Source organism: Oxyura jamaicensis, chromosome 5, assembly GCF_011077185.1.
Source record: "Oxyura jamaicensis isolate SHBP4307 breed ruddy duck chromosome 5, BPBGC_Ojam_1.0, whole genome shotgun sequence".
NCBI lineage: Eukaryota > Metazoa > Chordata > Aves > Anseriformes > Anatidae > Oxyura > Oxyura jamaicensis.
The window spans coordinates 32,668,301-32,686,249 of record NC_048897.1 but is presented as its reverse complement, the minus strand read 5'-3'; the positions used below and the strand labels follow the sequence as shown (position 1 = coordinate 32,686,249).

The 17,949-nt window shown below is 42.9% G+C and overlaps 1 protein-coding gene and 1 long non-coding RNA gene across 31 annotated transcripts in view; both read right to left on the bottom strand.

Moving 5' to 3' along the window:
* The window catches only part of NRXN3 (neurexin 3), a 979,693-nt gene that overhangs the window by 844,127 nt on the left and 117,617 nt on the right, over window positions 1-17,949 (bottom strand). The gene's annotated exons all lie outside the window — the stretch shown is intronic.
* On the bottom strand, window positions 9,072-9,620 carry LOC118168217. The gene is made up of 2 exons (XR_004751430.1): window positions 9,523-9,620; window positions 9,072-9,426 (listed from the first exon to the last, which is right to left on the bottom strand). It is a non-coding gene; the product is annotated as an uncharacterized LOC118168217 (long non-coding RNA).

Here is a 17,949-nt window from a genome sequence, read left to right as displayed (position 1 = left end):
CAACAGAAACAAATCAGAGCCAAATTAAACTCTTTCAGTAAAATGAATTCTCAGGTACCCTTTAGAAAGCCAAAACAGGCAGTAAGGTCAGAAAGCGTCTGTGAGGTTATTCCAGTCCATGTCAGGGCTGGGAGAGGTTTGTTCCATATGCTGCGCTTTCTCTAGGCTTGAATTTAAAGGCACTGAACAATCAAACTTCTAAATGCACCTTGGAAGGGAACTGGTAGCTTCCAATCAGTCTAAGAATCAAGACATTGCTCCTTGATATTCAGACAAGTTCTTCTTGCCCCTGACAATCCTGTTACCAATACTTCACTTTCAGTTGCACTGAAATCACTTTTTCCCCTGTTCCTGCACTTGCCAGCATGCCTCTATCTGCCTTCCCCAATTTCACAGGCATTCGCTGCAGCACATCATTGTAGGAAGGGCAGAGGTGATTTCCCCCCTCTCTGCCATCTCCCATTCGTGCCCTACCACTAAAGGATCTGCCAAAAATGAAGCTTCAAGACTTTCAAGGAAAAATGTGAGAATGCAGATAGCCTTTTTCTGTTCACCACGGGAATGTGCTCATCTCTGCGGGGCTGAAAATAGTATCTGACAAGAGTGAATCACACAGGTTCTGAAAAACTCGCAAGAAATAAGCTAAGAAATCTATAGCTGCCTCCCTCAATCTCATTCCCACCTGCCTTCTTATTGACTTCTGCTGCCTGCATCGACAATTTGTAGCTGTCTGCCTTCTCCTCCAAAAAGGTGGCTACCAAAATAAAAGAAAGGAGCAGAGCCAAGGTGAAGCCATGAATTATAGCGAGGACCTCCCATGCCATTGCTTATGGGAGGGGCAAGGAGAGGTCAATGTGGAAATACATGGCACAGAGCTCTCCCGCTTCCATCACAAAGTGCTGCAGCTAACTCCTAGTGATAAAAAAAAGGAAAAAAAGATTGTACCATGGTTATATAAATGCTTACAACATCCCAAATACCTTTATCAGCCCAGCCCTTCAGGGAATGGAAGAGGAGGAGGCGAAGTTTTTTTTTTAAAAAAAAAAAAAGTTGAAGTCCTGAAGCTGATGTCCTCCCTAATCCTGGGAGTAAAAGCAGAGCATTGCATAGCCTGCTTACCTAGGATAACAAAAGCCCCCAGGGTTTGGGTGGGGAAGGAAGAAAATAACACTTCTGAGCAGATTATTAATCTCCGTTCTTCTGTTAAATTACATTTTCAATCACTTTGTCAGCTACTTTTTTTCGCTCCAGTCTTCCCTCTCTTCCCCTAATGTGGGAATTATACCTACTGACAATTTTGAAGCACACAACTAAACAGACCGACCCGCAGCTGAGAGACCAGTTGCATTTTTATGAACGGGGTGGAGAGGTGTGCACTTCAAAGGATTGAAACCGGCCCTTTGGAAAGGCTACACCTATCAATTCCAAGTGACAAAGGATTGGTTTGAACTTAGCTCCCATTTCTTTCCCCATCAATGAGAAGAGAGATGTATGTCCCCAAACATTTGACATTTTTTCACCTTAGTCCTTCTCCTTCCTTGCCCATTTCTATATTCTGTTGCTTAAAAAAATCCCTCCTTCTGGGGAATGTGATGTTGCTGAAGAGTGGTACTTGATTTGAAGAGGAAAATCAAGAGAAAAGTATCGGCTTTTGTCTGTATGGATACATATGTGCATTATGTACATACAAACATCTTTCTCTAGGTAAGTGTGGATAAGGAAACCCACCACACTTAAGAACTGATCACAGAATGACTATATGTGTGTTGGTGTAGATATACATTATGAACATATACGCACTCTCACACCCTTTTACATATAGATATATTATTGATTGCAATCAGAATTAAATAAAATTGCAGAAGGGAGCAATGCGGCCAGCAGCCTTCTCAGCACCGCAGCTGTACCCTGCCTGAGCCCAGAAGCTTCTGCTCAGTGCAAAGCAAACCCCAGGTGTGCAGGCTCCTGCTCCCCTGGCCTCACAGTCAGCAAGCACCAGGTTACATCCCAACAGGAACACTGGAAAGCGCCTCCAGCTTCACGGTGTGAAAGCCCAGGAGGAGTAAGGGGGTGAGATGGGAGGGTGGAATAAATAAATCAAAGCAAATGTTAGAAATTATTAGAAAAGGATCTCTGCCAAAAACCAAGAGCATCATTATGCCACTGGATTTATTTTTACAGCAAAAAGATGAAATGCAAACACTCTGAGCAGTAGTGCTACAGAACTGTTTGATCATACAGATTTTAAATTCAGCCAATACATAGCTACAAAAGGAAAACAAACAGCTATAGTACTACTAAGCTAAATTTGCTCAGATTTCCCAAAAGACAGAAGGCAGGCTACAAGTAAGTCAAATTTCTTAGAGAGTATGCTTGAAACCCATTCAAAAAGTCTGAAGTTTCTCCAATTTAAAACACACAAAAATACCTTGTGAAGGCTTAGGAAATATGCAGTTTGTTCCTCATTCAACAACTTAAACTCTGTGGTTTATTCTCTTAGTTATATAGAGGGCTTTTTAAAGTCATGAACATACTTTAGTACCATGCCAACTATATCAGCTTTTTAAAACAGCAACGATGGTTTTTAATTTGGTTTTGTTACATGGATGAGTAAAGTCTTACATGGCTCAAGCACCACAGTCTGCAGTTATCACCAAACATCCACATTCCCACCCAAAACAAGCAGCTCGCCTTCAAAGCCAACATAAACAGGCTGCACCACACTCTTCCGTAGACACCGTAGTACGGTTATAGAAATCTGGGCTTTGCTGTGTCATGACATTTTTCTACACACAGAGAAAAATTGAGAAGAGGACCTGAGCTTCAAAGTAAGGCCATCTTTGCTACCAAGAGACCTACTGAAGTAGAAAATCTTCCTAAAGAGAAGGGTTGAAATTCTGGTGCCTGGGTCACTTGAGACAGCACCAGAAAGCCCTGTACACAGGCTGGGTGTAGCTGGGTGAATGGCACACTCAGCCTTAAGTGTCTTCTGTTGTTCTTGTCGACAGCAGTCTGAAGCATCTGTCTTCTCCCCAAGCGCAGGGGAGGAAGCAATCTTTTTTGCATAGAGATCCATCTTGAGGAACACACTGTAGTCAAATTAAGGCATTACGGTGTGACTCATCGACAAGAAAACTCAGACACGTCGTTGCTTCTTCCTACTATGACCCTGATTCCATTCATGCGAGAGCAAATGTTCCTGGAAGAAGCTGAAAGCCTGGGTATGTGGGAGGAAGAAGAAATAACCCGTGTAGGCACTCACTGGTACGGTACTCCAGCACACGCGGTTACTCATCCAGGCCTCCAGAAGCCACCAGAGGAATTACAGAACGGCCAGAACAAGGCAGCCTCATCTGAGAGCACAACACCAGTGAGCATCTCTGCTGCACAGCTCCAGCCCCACGTCCACACCCACAGCATCCATGCAGAGGCACGATTTCTGCAGGCTGCTTTTAAATACCAGCCAGCCACTGTTAAGATGGACAGAACCTTAGCAGTAGGATCTTCTTGCCTGTTGGGAAATGGAAGACTACTGTAAGTCTCTCTGGGGGAAACCCAAAGTAACGGAGTGGAAACCAGGGGCTCTTTGTTGTTTTTTTGAGAGTGCAGCAGCCATTGGCCTGATCACACAGCTTTCACCAGCTAAGACCAGTGCCCGTGGCAACACCAGCAGCAGGATTCAGCAGCAGCCAAGGGAGTGGTCAAAGCAGCAGATAATAAACCAGTGAAGAGCTCACTTATAAATCAGGCACTTGATAGAACATAATTACAGGAAGATTCAATCAAAAGGTCTCAGAGTCACCTCACCCACATGATGGACAACAGACTCCCTTTTCCCAGTCCACCACTGCCCACTGGATGCCACTAGCTCCCCTCCTCGCAACTTTCCTAGGGCAGCGCTGCTGGGCTGATGTCTGCAAAACGTCTGCAAACGTCACCGCCTCGCCCAGATGTCAGCACATGCTCTGATACCTCAGGAAAAAACAGCAAGGAGCTGGGAACAGTAACCAATACATTAGAGAGCCCATTCAACACCTATGTGCTTTCATATGCATCTATGTGCCTTCATACACACATGATCCATTTCTGATCGGTCAAAAGGCTTTAGATAACTTCCTTACCAGACATGCTTTGGGCTTCGTTTTCAGCTGGACTCTAACTCTTAGATCTTAGCAGCCATGCCACAACTCCTCACAGCCAACCACTTGCTTAAACATGGGTCAGACTTGACTATACAATAGTACATATCCCCAACGCCCCCGTGAAATGAGAGCTGGATTGGGGTTGATCAAGTGCCCTAGAAGTGAAGGATCTTCCAGTAATGAGATTTGTGAACAGACTGCAGCTTGAACACCTCCCTTTCTCTCCTTAAAATGTTTTATATCAAACAGCATAATGTTGTCCCTACCTCCCATTCTTAACAATTTCTCTCTTGCTTTGATCTAGGCAGGAGAGAATAGGATAATTATTCTTCTAACTAGAGATGCACCAAATCTCCATTTCCAGTAATAAGAATAGAGACTCGAAAGAAAGAAAGATGGATAACAGCTGGAAAGCAAAATGGAGGACGACAAAGATGGTGGTCATAACCCCACAGATCCACTCCTAGCACAGGATGTTTGATATTCAGAGTGGAACGCTTTCCCTGAAAATTGCTTCTCCCCCACCCCACCCCCCCTTCTTTTGCTTCTTTTCTATTTAATTTTAGCAAGGGAAAGAAATGGGGAAAATCAATTTTAAAGTTTGCTTCCAAAGTTACCCTGGATTATTATTACTCTTATGCTCCCTCAGAAGATTTCAAGTATCTAGAAAGTATACATGGAACTTAAATCCTGGAGGTCCTTTCTTAAATTCTACAGCTCAAAAGCCTCTAGAGATCTGAAGACGCAATTACAGGGTTGCATACTAGCAAAGCAGGAGAAGAAATTAAAAAGAGCTGATATCGGAAAAGGTTTTAAGGCACAAGGAACATTTAAGCAATGCAAGATATTTGTTACAGATAAAACAGATCTTCTTTGGCTTTTGCTCTCACGCAAACAATGACCAGATCACAGGAAGGCTTTGCAGGCACTGTGCTACTTACAGAAAGCAATAGGTAGAAAATTTTAGAACAAGATCATGTAACCCTAAAATGTATTAATGGAGGAATGAAAAGTTAGCTGGGAAGTTATTTGTCCACCCAAACGTGTCTGACTGTTTCCTGTTGTAAGGAAAGGGAGCACAAGCACAGCGATGTTCTGGGACTTGACCTCCCGATGGCGGTGGGAAGGTTAGTGCCACACATGGGGCACAGGGTGTTAGCAGTTGTGTACACTAGCGACGGGAACCACGCAGATCTGGCTCATCGTAAGCAAAGGAAAGAACAAGCCATGATCGTCATGGATGTTGTAACAAAGAGGGCAGCAGAAGGTAGTTATGGACCAAGGGGACAGTATAAAACAATGCCATGTAGTTTTCTGTATTACCTAGACCTGGCTGCCTGTCACATACTGGCTTCCTTCCTGCTTCTGTTCAGTTTACCATCGACAAGCATGTGAAGCGGCATTTTCACCCATCCATCCCTTGTAAAGCGGGATTTGTGTACTGACCCATTCCAAGAGTAAAGAGCAGGGTGGTTTCCAACAGAAAGGCAAAGAGAAGTGAAGTACGGTACACCTCCAGCCCAGTCCCACACACAACACCCCCGCGGGGTTATTTCTGATTCCCACTGTCAACTCCTTATCTGTGGATTATCTTACTCTGGCTGCATACAGCACCAAACTCTCACCCACGCAGTGACACCCTGAGCTTCCCCATGCTGCATGCCATAAGAGCCCTACCCAAAGCCTGATGAAATTGCTGATGACAACAGCTGTTGAATTACCAGTACATTCTCTTTAATCAACAAAACAGTCCCAAACCAACTCCTGACTCTATCTTCACAATACCTTAAGTATCATGGTTCAAGTCAGGCAAACTTAAAATACCTTCCTTTCCAAACCAAATTAAATAAAAATTCAAAGAATTACTTTACCTTATACTTTATATGCTTCAGAAGAAAATTTAATAGAACCTCTGGAAGAGTTCAAAACTACACATCATAAAGGATAAATCAAAATACCACTACAAAAATACATGATTTTATCACATCACAGAAAAGTTTTGAGAAGGAATTCCTTGGAAGAGACCAAACATACAGAGGACACAATGACTGCTCTGTGCTATTTGTTTTGATATAAAGTCCGTTCTTTGGTGCTGTCCGAGTATTCTGCAGATGTCACAGATTTCGTAACTGACACCATGCAATTCCAAAGAAACGGAGGGGGAGCAAACGCTGCTTTGGTAACTGAGCAGGTAACAACAGCATCTTTTGGCAGTAGGAGTCAGGGAGGTATTTCAGACTGTGGGGATAAGCTTCTTCAGAGCAGGCCTTTCTGCTGAGGTGGTCAGCAGTGGGAAAAGCAACAGAGCTGAAAGTTAAGCCAACTTTTTTAGGTCAGATACTGGTCACATGAGCCAGGCAGACCCACTCTTCTGAAAATGAATCCCAGCCAGGCTGCAGACACAGGCAGGCATCCTTTTCTTAGCTCTTCTCTGTCTGTTTTTAAGGGTGTCGTCACTAACAGCAGGTTAGGAAAACCACAGCCAAATTTGGAGCTGGTGAAACCAGCAAGGCAAGGTTACGCCAACTTACATATGATGAGGAGCAAGACTTCTGCAAGGCAAAGGAGCAAATGCTGGATTCAAAGTACAGAACCCAGTGTGTGAACTCCTGCTCTTCTGACTGGAAATGAAGGTTGCCTACTCACCACAGAAAGTGATCATGGCTCCCTAGGAGATGGTGGCTGCTAAAGAAAGCTAGGATCCCTCACCTTAGCGTCAAGGTGGCTTCCTCACAACAGTACCTCCCCTTGTGGCCCCACTGCCAGCAGATGGTAGGATGGTTAGAGGTCCCATACAAGCTCTAAACCCAAACCAGCAGAATTTCAAATTGTAATTAAAGCAAAAAAAAAAAAAAAAAACTCAGGTTTAGGCAATCACCAACATTTTCTCCCCAGATCATTCTGCGAGCAAAGTCAGGGATAGAATGGTCCCCACAAATGAGATGGTCCCCCTCTGGCAGACGGCCTCCAAACTGTTACTGATCTATGGGCAAAAGCATTACCAGCATGGCAGCCTCCATGTGCTTTTCCATGGGGCTGCTTCCATCTGAGTACAGAACACATACCCTCGATTTCCTAGGTTTTACATAAGCTGATGGAGAGCTAATAACTGTGTATTTTCAGTTTTGTTTGCTTTTAATCCTGATGGAATTTTCTGGTTATGGCTCATAAAGTTCTTTAAATGCATGTGCTGTAAAATATGCCACAGTCTCAGCGTGTTGTTATGGCAACTGGAATATTCAAAGTCACCAGGAATTAAATATCTATTTGTTAACTTATGTTGCTATTATTTTCTTACTGGAACGTGGCTGCATTCCCTTCCTCCCAACTCACTTTTTTCCTTTTGATCCCAAAAGGGCCAAGACAGGAGGACAGAGGGTTATCTGCACTCTTCTTTATCACACCCGTATAAACTTCCATGCCCAAGCATGATTAAGGAAGGGTTGAAACAAACATGGTTGTGGAAATACAAGGCCATCAGCAGCTGCAGTTCAAGACCTTCTCTCTTGGAAGAATGTGTGCTGATCCAAATGCACACAGTAGCCAAGGCAAAGTAGGAGTTGGGACTTCTGTGCTCTGCTCCAAACTCTGAATTGGTTAGTGACCTGAGGCAAGTCACCGAGTCCAGTATTTAAAATTTTTACTGTTTTCAAATGGCTTCATTTTGTCCTTCCAACTTGAACCACATTAGCCCTGATGCTTAGAGGCTCTGAACACCAATATCCCAGCAGCTGCAGTGAGAGATGATTTCTAGGTCACCGCACAAAAATCTCCCAAAGCAGCTCCATTGGTTGTGCTACAATGCAGATGCAACTTTGCAGATGTTTTTGACAGTCAGCTTTAATATCTCCATGCTTCAGATTCCCACCTCCAGAAGGGCCACTGACACCCACAATCCTAGCTGTACTTAATGAATCACATTTCCTTCAAGGTGTGGAACCTGGAAGTCTTCCTCTCCTGCTCATACACTAAACCATGATCCAGGGCTAAGAATATCTACTAGTTGAGATCAGTTTCTAATTGACAAGGCTAACTCCTAATGACCCTAAGTCACTCTTCAAATTAAAGTCAAACAAACTGTAACTGTATGCAATTGTAGCATTGTTCAGCTTTCTAGTTAGTAAATGTGCAATTACTCCTGTTTAACTTGTGTCCCCGCTTCATTCCAACTCTTCTTGTCTGCAAAACATGGTACATCTTCCTGCGTTTGATGCATTGTCTTCTCTCCCCTTAGCACTTCATTTCTCTTTCCATCCATCATGTTTTCTTCTTTCACTTCTGAATACATCCCTATCCACTTTTCCACCAAATCTCTCCTCACCATGTCTCCTCCTAGTTGCTAATACCAGAGACTCACTCAGCCATCATTCTCTGCAACCTCGTGCTTCACTCAACCTCACTGAGAAATTGACCGAGACTTTCTAACTATTCTGTACTGTGATCAAAATGCAGGACCTGAGTAAAAAGGTAAGAAGAAAGCTTTGGTGTCTACAAGATACTCTCCTGCAAGTCTGCCCAAGAACCTATCAAGCATGCTTCTCAGAAGACTTCCAGGCCTATGAAGAACACACTTACGATCAAGTAAGAGATCCCAAACACTCTGAACTTCAACCACGATTCACTTACTAGTGGCTGGAGGAAGGCAGATGCTCAGGAAAGTCTTCCCAGCTGTATAACTCCCTCATGCAATCCTCTTTCTACAGCTGCCACCAAGTTAAAACTTTTTACTGTTTGATTCAATTTTATTCAGAAATAACAAAACAACTGCACAAGCAAAACCTAACTTTAAATGCAAGCATATTTCAAAAATCCAGTGAGTTTTGTTAATCTACAAACGTTAAACAACAAACATCGTCCTGGCTCTGTAAGCTGCCAGTCTTGATTTTATCAAGCACAGCTAGCTTGTCTTTTTTATTTTTTCACGTAGGCAATTGAATACAGGCAGGTATCCCATTCCTTTCTCTTATCGCTCCTATTCAGACAGTTCTGCAGAAGCGGTGGACTATCTCATTTTCAGATTCCCTGCACATTCTTTGTCCCATTTGCTCACACTGTAATTCTTTAAAAACTGGATCACCAAATGAATAGCATTTATCTTGAGTGATCTTCCAAGAGGAAGCACAATGTAGGTTCCATCTCCGTTAACTATTGTGCTGTGTTGTTCTGCGCATTAAAAAGTAACCAAATCACTTTGCCCCTCTATGAAAAGGGAATTTCACTGCTGAATTTCAAATTCAGGCAACACGAAGCCTGCTCACATAAGCCTTTGGGAGACTCAACGTTCCTGAAAAAATGATTATAATAAAACAATTAACCCCTTGTTTGCTTTCTGTTCACTTTTTTATTGATTATCCATGACTACTAGACTTGGAATCCTTACCTACTACAAATCCCACTGAGGAAACAAGTCTTTCTGCTAAGAACTGTCCTTTCAGTTGTCCAAGAATATGACTAATATCGTTTCTTGAAAGACCACAGAAAAGACTGGAGGGAATGCATTATCAGAAAGAAATACTAGACTAAGTTGGGAAGAACAGAAATTGCGTATTAGCATGGAAACTGAGCTATGCTTTAAGAATCTGGTCCAGAGATCTAGCTACACAGTGATCCTGTATGGACACAGCTTTGTTTTCACACGCTGGACACTTATGTAACAGGAGAAAGTCACACAGGTTGTGAAGTTACCATGCTTGTAAATTAAGAAAGAAGGCAAGTGTTGGGGTGAAAAAAAAAAAGAAAAGAAAAGAAAAAAAAAAAAAAAAACTAAGAAAACATCATATTCATTCGCAATGCAAGCTATATCTAGACTTGCCTTTTTAGAGCTGATGTGGCACCACGCAGCCACCACAACAGTCTTTTGGGTACAAGAAAGCCAACAGCTAAGCATAGGCAAGAGGACTGCAGAAGTGCAGAAAGTGCAGGAGCTCAGTGTGTACCAGAGCTCATTAGTGCTAAGTCAGGAAAATTACTGGTACCAAGCCACTCCTACCTGAGACGAAAGGTTCAGCACCAATGCATAGAGCATGTATTTACAGATAACCTTCCTGCAAGCTATCACTTACGGAACTGAATTGCTCAGAAGAGGGAGAGAGGCATTTCTACAAGAACAGCAGCAGGAGTGCAGGACACTGGCAAACAATCCCTAATCCTCAGAAAGGCTCTTCACTGCGGACAAAGGGCTGCCACTGCAGCAATTAGACAGCACAAGGCAGAGTAAATAGAAGCAGACAAAAACAGTGTCTCCAATGGATCTCCCTTGTTAGGGGAGCTTCTTCTAATTAATCCAAGAGTGAACTGTTTAGTACCACTTTCCTTTAACATGGACACAAGACCAGTCTTCTATTCTACATCCATGACCCACCTCCCTCTAACCAAGAGCCAGGAGGAAATAATGGGAGATGCCATTGGGAAAGGTTTAGGATTAGACCTCCCCATTCTAGCTAGCTGTCTCAGACATTGGTGTGCATAAAATGGCAGTAAAAAGAAATAGACAAAAAGTGGCTGCTGCCACCCATTAAATGAGCAGCAAAGGCTGGTGATGTGTTTGATGTGCTCTCCATCTCCATTGCAGTAAGTAAGATCTCAGCAGTTTCCCTGGGAGACTGTATGTGTACAGATGGACACTCAAGTACAGCTAACAGCATATGGGACAGCCAAAAAGCTGGTGGCAGGGAGGAAAACAGCTGAAGCTGCAGTGGGTGAGCCAAGTACAACTCCATTCTCCTCCCACCCGTACTCTGTCCTGCTCAGTACTCTGTCCTGCTCAGATTTCTATTTCAGGTAAACTCAAACAATAGGACCAATGCACAGATAGGTAGAAAATTCAGTCCTAGGACTATCCAATCCAGCAGCCATGTATGTACTTTTATGCTTTTTATCACAGTGACGAGATAAAGTGTGGCCTACATCCAACACCATAGCAGTCTTTGTGAATTTAGTTGTTTTATTATAACCAGATCTTCAAAAAACAGGTCTCAGATCTTCATAAAACAGGTCTCCATTGCAAGACACCAACAATATTATCAGCTCCTTCCTATTGCTGTATTTGGTTTACATATTTCATGGTAGTTCTTAGTGCTGTCCATGATAATCTCCATCTCACGGGGCACCAGTGCAACATAAACACAAAATACATCTACCATCCCTCTAATTTGCTATCTAATGAGATAGGATTCACAAGAGTTAAAGATAAGCAACTTACTCAAGGTCATATAGCGAACTGATAGCAAAACAAAGCCTGTACTTAAATTCCCTAGTTCCTCCTACTTCCTATGTTGTTTCTTTGCTTAGCAGATGCCTTGAGCAGCAAGAGTTCAGGAGTGACGATATCTTTCTGAAGGTACACAAGTTTGAAAGTGTGAGTATAATTGACCTATGGAGAGCTATACCACATTATTACCAGCACAAGCACAAGCATATTCCTCAGGTCTTACTTACCCAAGTTTATGCTATTTCAACAACCCTTATGACACTTTTAAATGGCATACCTGTGCACAATATACAGTACACAATATATTCAGGTGTACACTGTCACACCTGAACCCAATAAAGCAGAGTAATTTTGATCATCTTTAGTATTACCAAGGTAAAGTATTACCAAAGACCAAAGCAAATACCCAGAGATCGGCAAAAGTCAAGGATCCCAATAATCAGATACACACTTACAAAGGCAAAGAGAAAGCTCTCCTAGGAAAATTGAAAGGAGGATTTTCTTACATGAGATTAGGTGGGGAAGAAGTTTAACTTTATGTACATGTACTTCTTGAGGTCAGTTTTGTCAGTTTGAAACACCCCAGGAGAATATACTTTAAATTAAAAATTGCACAGGATGAGATAGTTCCTATCACTGAGATATTAAGTATTTTACCAAAACCTGAACCAGTTCATTTTAAATAGGAGATTGCATCAACCTTGTCCCTACAGTAAGATCTTTATTAAGGTTCTTCAATAGCTCTTCATTTTTCTTAAGAAAACTAAAAAGAATCACTTGAAAATCAGGGGGGAAAAACACAACAGTTTAAGGATGCACATTTCATCCTAACTTTCTGTACCCATTGTACATCACTTTATCAAATATTCTCTTACTATGCCCCACTATGGTTGCCAGAGAAGATGCAGGGCAACAGAAGACTACTGGGTGACAGAAAGGCTTTCTTCACATTTTCAGTTTTCGGACTCAAAACAGTTCAGGTGACAGGTAAAAGGTTTTTTTTATGCCTTAAGCCTAATTTCAGGTCAGGACGCCATTCAAAATCCAGTTCTATTTTGAACCTTAATATTAAGTACTCGAAAGACTGCAACAGTTCAGAGAGTTAGCCATAGCCATAGCTCATCAGCCCCAGTCTCAGTCTAGTCTCACAATACTTCTTGTCCTCAAGATTAAAACCAGTCTGGTATCTAAACAAAAATTTAAAAAATAATAATAATAAAAATAAAGTCAAAAAAAAAAAGAAAATAAAGTAAAAAATATATATATCAACAAAAAAATACACCACCACCACCCACAAAACAGCAGCTTGGCAAGTATCCTGGCTGTGCATGCTCACCTGTTCCAGAAGATTCTTTCTGCGGTCCTAAACATGGAAATGTCAGGTGAGTCACTACAGGAAATTGGTTGTACTCTATGGAACTCTTCATGCCAAAAATCTCAAGATATCTTGCAAGACAGCTTGGAAAAAATTCCCCCAGAACACTACTCTGGCTATTACAACAGTCCACAACAATACTTACGGCTTCAAAAACCTTGCAGATTACCACCTTCATTTGACCCAGGAGAGCCCTGTAAGTCTCAAAGCTATACTGAACCTGCTGTGAATCACAACTCCAGCCTAATCCCACAAAACCCTAAAGATGACAACTGTAACACTAAATCCAGGACTCCTGTAGATTATAACTCAGTGTCAGGGAGCACCAACAGCCAGCTGTTCCCTGAGGGACAGGAGCTGAGAAGAATAACCTGACCAGCAGGACCGAGGCCTATCCCACAGAAACCAAGCATGACAAGGAAGACCAACCTGGAGATAGCAGCAAGGTCCGGTTAGCAGTGCAGGTCCTCGGGTAGCATTGCGGCGATGAGGCAGGTCCAGGGTTGAACTGGGAAGCCGATCCACAGGTCAGGGCTCGGACAACAGCCAGAAGTTACTAGTCACTGCCATGATGACCAAGATGGGCCAAAAACCACGCTGAGCAGTCAGTCTTCATGCTGAAGTCTGCATCAAGGGGCTCCACGGCCGGGCACACCACAGACTAGCGCTTCTCCAACACAGCCCAAAAAGTAAGGAGGGCCCAGGGCTGAGCTTAAATAGAAACCCCAGGCCCACAGGTGCAGCTCCCCATTCAGTCTCAAGGGCAAAAACAAAATCCCGGCATCGAACTCCAACAGGCCCCTCACAAGCTCCAAATTTCATCCAGCCTAGGATAACCTTTTCAGTTTCAGCGTAGCCCTAGCCAAGAGACATGTAAGACGCAGACCTCTCCTTAGCACAGAATGAAGATGGTGACTTTCCACAGCTCCAGCAGCCCCCTTCAGTGGTGTGTGCCCACGACGGACATTCTGGGCCACCAGTTGGCCTCAAGCCCTGCTTAGCAGCAGCAACCAGCCTCAGCAGCACACAGCCAAGCTATTTCACCATTTTTGCAGGATGCTGAGGCAAACCAACACAAACTGGGTCACCTGGCATGCCTAACCAGACACACCACTATTTTTGATCCTGACCTACAATATTTTCTACAGCTTTCACTGCAGGCCGCAGAAGCCTGTGTAATGGACAGCCGTTTGCTGTGCCATGAGAAGATCCCAAATGTCCCCAGACTCCTGTGCACCGGGGCCTGTACCAGGGTGTAGCAGGTATAGTTACCTCAGCAGAGACCATCAGCTGCAACCTTTTTAGCAATCACTTACAGCACATACAGCAAGTACATAGGAAAGGCAGGAAAAAAAATCTGCATAAACTTAGAGGCTGATATTTTCTATTTTCTCCAAAAATGAACAAGGCATATATAACAATTACTGAGTTTAGACACCAGCGTCTAGGTTCTAGGGCTGGAACTGGTGCTCCTTGCAGGAGGGACAGCATGTGACTGGCAGGGGACAGGGCCCATGCTCCTGATCAGGTCTAGACAGGGGTACTGATATGCACCCCATTCAGTTAATCACACACCTTTTAGCAGTGCTTAATTCACATTATAATAAGAAAAGGGATGAATTCCAAGGTCAAAATAATGATGGACAAACCATGGTGGTGAGAGTGAACATAAGCCTTTACAGAGACATTACTGATTGCTATATCAATAGGCTAACAGCTCAGGCAGGGGGAAATCTTCCTAACTGTGAAAGCAGTGCTGTTTTATTCACCCAGAGTCACAACCCAAGAAGTTATCATTAGATCTTAAAAATGGAACATCTTTCCTACCAGAAAACCAAGCGTTTTCCCAGTTCCCTGGAAGCTACGTGTTAAGTGTTCCTCAGAACAGTGCCATTCACCTCAGAAATAAAGACCCCATCCAGGGAAATATGTGGGTTATGCATGGGAAAAATACATTAACATCTTTATTGGCTGTTCCATCCAACCGAGTCTTTCCCATAAAGAAAACAGTCCCCGTGACACTAATTTCCTCTCTTTGAGCTGAGTGTTTCATAAAAGTCTGTGGCTATCAAAGCTGCACTGAAATGGAGCCACAGATGTATGGAGCCAGGCTTGCTGCCGGCCACGCTGCCAGGACAGGCTGGTCCCTATGCCCAGCTCTCAAAACAAGAAAAACCTAGCATTGCTCCCATGCCCAAGGAAAGAACTACAGCAGCCCCTGAGTTCATCGGTCATGTTCTCATTGCCAGTCTAGGGCAGAAGACAGCTCCTGGCTTCTTCACCTACATGGTATCTATCACATGTATCATAAGTGGTGCCCTACTGCCAAACTTTTGAAACAGCTATCATTTAAGACTTAGTGACAGAGTCAGATTTGGAACTTTCAAGTAATGTGTTTTAATTAGGAGGTGAATCATGGTGGTCATTAAAACAATGTAGGCACTATCCAAGAATTGGCTTCACCAATTTCCCTTTTCTGAAACTAGACAGACATTTTGAAGCAACAAAAGAGAAAAGAGAAGAAGTGGGCATTTTTTCTGCTTATGTAGCTGAAATCCCCTGTACTGTGCAGAAAGCAGGCTGGGAATTTCCTGAAAACAGTCCTGATTAAAACAGAGGAAATTCCCTGAACTTGCTATAGCAAGTCAATTAAAACATACTAATGAAAAGCCTTTTTGGCTAGGATCCACACAGAGACTCAGTGATAGCAGAAAAGCATTAACATCCTCTTCCAGCCTCAGGAAGATTCCGAACTGCATTTCAAGCTAAAGTTTTGATTTGGTTGGTGTTTTATTGTTGTGGGTATTGTTTGTTTGTTAACACACCATATTAACCCACCATAACATGTTAGTAGTGTCCTGCAGCACTTGTTCCATTACATGTGTCAGTGACACACACATTGAGGATAAGGATATTTATCTGGAAAGGTGAATTTTCCAAATTGAGTTTTAACCTCTTTGGAGCTTAGGTACGTTCTTCTGGTCTCTGGGACCAAGACAAAAATCTTCCTTGCTCTTCAGGTCCTTCAAACTCCCTCTAGCCAACTGCCTAAGCCTGTTCCCATTAATGAAAACGAGACCACTAAAAAGAACTCAAGTCAAGCACTTATACTAAACAAGAAGGAAGCAGTAATTTCATTTTCTCCCTTATCAGGTCGCACTATTAGATTTAAACCCACATCTTTGAGATTGATTTCTCTTATACTGCAACTACTTGAGTTACTACTGATGATCCTGTGGAATACATACACCTCCATAAAGACAGAGTTATAAAAAGCAGCAGAGACAAGACTGGAAAATGCCCCAAACCGTAGGCAACATGCTGATTTGTGGAGTGGTACATTACTTGTTCTTTCCTCATCATCTTCTCTGAAACAGACGAAGCCATAAAAGACTCATCAGAAGTGCAGGTATCATAGCAGGCATGTGAACAACACTTGGCAGCTCTGAAAATATGAACTTCAACCATTTTGTGGTGTGTTTCTCTCATGCTGTTAAAACGAGCCTCTCAAAGCAGATGTGGGGAGAATTGCATCCCAAGATCTCAAAAAGCAACTACCTAACAGCTAACACTGGTTTCTGATACTATAATAATCAGTGAAATACCTGAGCCTGTACAGAAAGAAAGATCATAACCAGTGATCTCCCTTCCCTCTCATGTTTTGGATGCCTGAATATCTACTTGTCCCTGACCCTTAAGGTTTCAACTTCCATGCTGAAGTTTCATAAGCCCATGAACAGTAACATTCATCTACATCCACCTTTATCAGAAAAGTTTTTAAGATGCAAGCAAGCTGCATTTCTAATTCTTTATGCGCCAGAGAGGCTGAAAAGCCAAAGGGCCCCGGCACCCGCATTCTCTCCCTGCTGGAATTCAGGTATGATCTTCTTCATGGGAGAAAGTTACCCACATTAACACAGGCAGCAAACTGACATCAAGGAGACAGAGAGAGGAGTCTCTCCAATTTACTCCCAACAGCTCTCATTTAGCCTCTTGGATTTCACCAAAAAAAAGTTAATAGAGATCAGTTTCTCCAGTCACCTTTAAGCTTTTCTTTTAGTCTGTGTTGATTATCTATATCTACATTTTCAGAAGTATTACCAAGCACAAAAGGGAAGAAAAGCACTCCTGTCAAATCCTCTGTGACCTTCTCCAGGGCCGTTTGCTCATGAGCTTTACCTGGTACTTTCCAAGAAATGACTGCACATCAGCAATAACAGAAATAACTGTGTGTCAGGAATGACAGAAACGTGCAAACTCAAGTATCCCATCCCTACATAAAGATTTTTGTGATGGCTCATCGTCTCTGCAATGGCTTCCACTTTTTTACCTTATTTTTTTCATTCCCCATTAGACAAAAAAAAATAGTTTTGAAAGTGTATCAATGCTTTCCTTGACTGGAAAACTGATGTCAGTGCTGATAAGACCTCAGGGTGAATCGAGTCATCTACTCACCCAGCTCTAGCCTCCTCTTCCTGGATTAATCAGTCAGCAAAAGAGACTGCTAAGTGTCAGCTAGCACACTCCCATCACTCATACAAGGCAAACTCAGCTGTTCAAATCAATATTCGTTAGCAGGCAGAATGATCTACTTTTGAGAGTGTTCTAATTAGACAATAGAGATTATTACAAAACACCTGCAATGTTTGCAATCGTTGAAAATAATGAGAATCAATATTAGCTTCCAAAGGCACCATATGGTAAATGCTCATTCCAGGCAGGTGGTCCCTGATAGGATCTCAATGTCTCAAAAACGTTCATTAACTTTTTTTAATCTGAGTGAACTTGTTCTCGGTTAATGCATCGGCTGCTGGTTTGTCCTTCGCACACTGACCGCACACAAGGCTGGGTTAATCGCAGTGCCTCCTCATTGCACGCTGCAGGACCGGAGCACGCCCACCAGGAGAGCAGCCTCCTCTTATTGTAGTGCCTTTAACCAAGAATTTCAGAGGTCTTTTAAACAATTTCCAGATCAAAAAAAGGGTTATCTAACTTAACATAACAAATCTACTGCCATGCACACAGTGCTGTACTTGCAAAAGATGCCCCACAGTAGTGGCGTCTCCAGGGGATGACCACCAGGGCCACAGAGATGACCCATGAAAGCCCTCTGGTCTGCATGAGCAGCTCTGGTTCCACATATCGCCGGGGGCAGTATTTGAGTCTTCCCCTCCCAAACCCATATCTATTTCTTTAAAAATAATCTAAAAACTGAAGGTTTT